The sequence below is a fragment of the Dromiciops gliroides genome, chromosome 1 (assembly GCF_019393635.1).
Source record: "Dromiciops gliroides isolate mDroGli1 chromosome 1, mDroGli1.pri, whole genome shotgun sequence".
Classification (NCBI taxonomy): Eukaryota; Metazoa; Chordata; class Mammalia; order Microbiotheria; family Microbiotheriidae; genus Dromiciops; species Dromiciops gliroides.
Genome location: NC_057861.1, coordinates 417297137 through 417302128, shown reverse-complemented (window position 1 = coordinate 417302128; position 4992 = coordinate 417297137). Strand labels below are relative to the sequence as shown.

At 44.3% G+C, this 4992-nt stretch overlaps 1 pseudogene; it reads right to left on the bottom strand.

Moving 5' to 3' along the window:
• Nucleotides 1-656: 656 nt before the first annotated feature.
• Nucleotides 657-2082, bottom strand: LOC122735720 (annotated as a pseudogene).
• Nucleotides 2083-4992: the final 2910 nt, after the last annotated feature.

The window sequence follows — 4992 nt, the reverse complement described above, 5'->3', positions numbered from 1 at the left end:
CTCACCCTGAGAATTGGCAATATGACAAAAGATGGGAATGTTGGAAGGGGCTGTGGGATCCAGACAAAAATATACTGTTGGGGGCACCTAGGTGATACAGTAGATAAAGCACCAGCCCTGGATTCAAGAGTACCTGAGTTCAAATCCGGCTTCAGACACTTGACACTTACTAGCTGTGTGACCCTGGGCAAATCACTTAACCCTCACTGCTCTGCCAGGAAAAAAAACAAAAAACCAGTGTATTGTTGGTAGGTTTTTGTTTTTGTTTTTGTTTTGTTTTTTTGGTGAGGCAGTTGGGGTTAAGTGATTTACCAAGGGTCACACAGCTATTAAGTGTCAACTATTTGGGGCCGGATTTGAACTTATGATTTTTTAAAATCATTTCTTGATATCTCATGGAGTCATTAGCTCCCACTTGCCCAGTTCTACTTTTTAAGGAATTTTTTCTTCAGTGAGCTTTTGTACCTTCTCTTCCATCTGGCCAGTTCTGCTTTTTAAGGAGTTGTTTTCTTCAGTAAATTTTTGTACCTCCTTTTCTATTTTCTATGCTTCCTTTACCAATCTGTTCATTCTTTTTTCATGATTCTCTTGCATTATTCTCATTTCTTTCCCCAGTTTTTCTTCTACTTATCTTATTTCCTTTTTTTTTGCCCAACCAAACCTCAATACCATTTATTACTCTGTGCAAGAGGGGCTGGATAGGCAAGAAGATGCGCCTGGTCACTTGGAGTCTTTGAGCTGGCCAGGACTCAGTACCGGTAGTGGTCTGGTTTGAAGGGGCCCTCTCTGGGGATACCGAGGTACTGGGACTGTTTGTCTGTCAGCTTTGTCAGCTTCACATTCAGTTTGCCAAGGTGGGCCTCGGTCACAGCTTCATCCAGCTTCTTGGGGAGGAAGTACACTCCCACAGGGTACTTGTCCAGGTGTGTCCACAGCTCAATCTGAGCTAGCACCTGGTTGCTGAAGGAATTGCTCATGACAAAGCTGGGATGGCCCATAGCACAGCCCGGGTTGACTAGACGGCCCTCTGCCAGCAGGATGATCCGCCACCCATTCTTCAGCTTATAGCGGTCCACCTGAGGTTTCACGTTCACCTTCTCCACAGAATTTTGATTTAGCCACTTTACATCTATTTCCACGTCAAAGTGGCCAATGTTACATACTATGGCATCGTCTTTCATCTGTTCAAAGTGCCTGCCCAAGATGATGTCCACACAGCCTGTGGTGGTGACAAAGATGTTTCCCTCTTTGCAGGCCTCATCCATGGTGGTCACCTCATAACCCTCCATAGAGGCCTGCAGTGCATTGATGGGGTCTATCTCTGTGATGATGACTCAGGCACCAAAGCCCCGAAGGGCCTGGGCACAGCCCTTCCCCGCATCACCATAGCCTGCCACCACAGCCACCTTGCCTGCAATCATCACATCTGTGGCTCATTTGATGCCATCGATGAGGGACTCATGGCAGCCATACAGGTTGTCAAACTTGCTCTTGGTAACAGAATCATTCACATTGATGGCTGGCACTTTCAGAACTCCATTGAGCTTCATCTTGTAGAGATTGTGGACGCTGGTGGTGGTTTCTTCAGAGATGCCTCTGATGCCCTTCAGGAGCTCAGGGTACTTGGTGTGAATGAGGTTGGTGAGCTCCCCACCATCATCCAGGATCATGTTCAGGGGCTGCCCATCCTTGAAATAGAGGGTCTGCTCAATGCACCAGAGATATTCCTCGTCAGTCTCCCCCTTCCAAGCGTACACAGGAACACCTGTTTTGGCAATGGCAGCTGCTGCATGGTCCTGGGTGGAAAAAATATTGCAACTGGACCACTGTACCTCGGCTCCCAGAGCCACCAGTGTCTCAATGAGGACAGCTGTCTCCACAGTCATGTGGAGGCATCCAGCAATCCAGGCACCCTTCAGTGGCTTGAAGGCTGAGTACATCTCTCGAAGTTTCATCAAGCCGGGCATCTCATTCTCTGCTATGTCCAGGGCTTTACGTCCCCATGTGGCCAGGCTGATGTCAGCGACTTTGTAGGGTAGTTTTTCAGACATCCTTCGGCCTCCACCGCAATTATTTAATGACTTAGCAAAGACCACCACGCGGAGACTTCAGGGATGGGGGTGATGAGGCCTCAGGAAGGCCGAGGCGGGCAGCAGGCAGCAATGGGAGGGATATCTTATTTCCTTTTAAAAATTCTTTCTGGGGGCAGCTAGGTGGTGCAGTGGATAGAGCACCGGCTCTGGAGTCAGGAGTTCCTGAGTTCAAATCCGGCCTCAGACACTTAACACTTACTAGCTGTGTGACCCTGGGCAAGTCACTTGACCCCAATTGCCTCACTAAAAAAATAAATAAATAAATAAATGAAAATTCTTTCTGATCTCTCTCAGGAGTTCTTTATTGGGCCTGAAACTAATTCACATTTGGGGGGGGGGGGCAGGGCAATGGGGGTTAAGTGACTTGCCCAGGGTCACACAACTAGTAAGTGTCAAGTTTCTGAGGCCGAATTTGAACTCAGGTCCTCCTGAATCCAGGGCCAGTGCTTTATCCACTGCGCCACCTAGCTGCCCCCACATTTTCTTTAAGGCTCCACATGTAGCTGTTTTTACATTGTTGTTCTCTTCTTTTGGTCAGATTCTTTTTTATTTGTTTTTTGGGTGGTCTTGTTCATTTTTCTGCCTATTTTGTGATTTTTTTACTTTATGTAAAAGTTGAGCCCTGCTCCTAGAATGGAGAGGGTACTGTCCCAACCCTCTTATGCCAGGCCTCAGCGTCTTGCTGCTGGATTGCACTGGATTTCAGGGCTTAGCTATCAGCTTGCACTGAAGGAAGAGCCTCCCACTGGCCTGCCCTGGGGGCAGGACCTCACTGCTGGTTGTACTGGGAAAGGGGCTTCACTGATGGCTTCCTTGGGTGCTTTCTGCTACTGGCTTGTTCACTGAGCCTCACTTCCCACCCCAGTAAGACAGACCTTTCCTGCTGACCTTCCAAGCTGTCCTGGGCTGGTAAACTGCTTCACTATGCCAAAAATTGGTTCTGAAGGTTGTTTGAAGGGGGATTTAGGCAGGCTCAGGGGAATTCCTGCCTTACTCTGCCATTTTAGTACCTTCCTATGAGATCTTTATGAACCAGCAAATTCTGTAAGGACAAGTCATTCTCTACCTCAAGACTCAGTTTATATCATCCTCTGGTACAAGATGACCATATACATACTAAGCACAAAATGCAAATGTTCTTTCTTTCTTTTCTTTTCTTTTCTTTTTTCTTTTTTCTTTTTTTTTTTTGGTGAGGCAATTGGGGTTAAGTGACTTGCCCAGGGTCACACAGCTAGTAAGTGTCAAGGGTCTGAGGCCGGATTTGAACTCAGGTCCTCCTGAATCCAGGGCCAGTGCTCTATCCACTGTGCCACCTAGCTGCCCCCAAATGTTCTTTCAAAAAAATTTAATGTTTCTCTTGACAAAAAATGTTTAAAATTGGCTCTAAGAAGTATTGCTCTTTTTTCCCTATAGAAATATCACTTGTGGAGCAGCTAGATGGCATAGTGGATAGAGCACCAGCCCTGGATTCAGGAGGACCTGAGTTCAAATCTGGCCTCAGACACTTGACACTTACTAGCTGTGTGACCCTGGGCAAGTCACTTAACCTCAATTGCCTCACACACACAAAAAATTTCACTTGTAGGAAAGATGCAGAGAATATAACTTGCACACTGAAATTACAAGTGATGCTTAGAAAAATGAGCCAAGTTAATAGGCCTAGTATAATAGCTGTTGATTAGACATGTTACCCGAGTAGAAGAACTTTTGGACAAATGATTTCCCTAATTTCATGGATTGCTCTGATTTAAAGATATCTCATACCTATTGTTATAATTTATTTTTTAAAGATACAATGAGGAATTCTGCCCTTTCAAGAAAAGAGTTGATACTTTCAAGGCCACTGTCCCCTCTCTTATCATTTTCTTCACTGCAAGCAGGGGATTCCCGGAAAACACTGGCATTAAAGAGCTAAAATAATTAGCAAACTGGTTTGCCTAAGGAGACTTTTTTTTTCTTTTGCTCATCTGCTACATTTAAAATCTATCAATTGAGATAGCCATATTTCCCTACCAGAAATTACTAGAGAATAAAACCTAACCACATAATATTATCATATTATGAATGAACAAATATTGATGTGAATACAAATTGGCTCAATGGCTATTCAGCACCATTTTTAAGGACATGTCTTTTATCACATGTTCTGATAAAGAATATTTGGATGCACCATTCAGTAGATTTAAAATAACAACTTTGGTTTTCCAGAATGGTCAGTGTACAGTATTCCCAAATTTGGACTTGAACAAAATGATAAATCAGTTTTCAAGAAGACTCAAAGAGTCTATATGGCTAATAATTTTTTATTTGAAATTGGTGGGACTAGAACCAGTTCATTTTCTAATTTGGAACAAGTCTGTTAAGGGAAACATCCTGGCAGGCCACTTGGATTTAAGGGTATCATTACTGGATTCAAAATGACATCTTTGCCATAATAGGCCTTTCACTGTTTCTTCGACAGGAAGTCCAAGAAATATTGCAAGATCAGCAATCACTGGGATGCGTGCCTGAGAAACCAGGGCAGAGGCTCATCCTCTAAGCCCTATCTCCAAGTGTTTCCATGATGGACTGGACTAGTCTTAGATCACTAATCAGAGCCAATGCTTGCATAGATGCCTAAGAAATCTCACTGCCATTTTTGTCCTACTGACCAAATTCCCCCAAGTTCAGAATTTGCAGAGTTGAAAGCAGGAGGAATTCTTTTCCAAAGGTACTGTGCTTTATTTGTATCGTTATATATGAAGTACAAAAATAGGAGTTGACTATGAAATGGGGGTGAGGAGGGTATTAATGATTTTACCAGGAGCCATGAACTCTAGGTTTTTGCACAGATCTACCAGCCTCTTGAACCTAAGGATGGTGCTGTCAACTCTCCCCCTCATTGACCCACCAAAAAAAA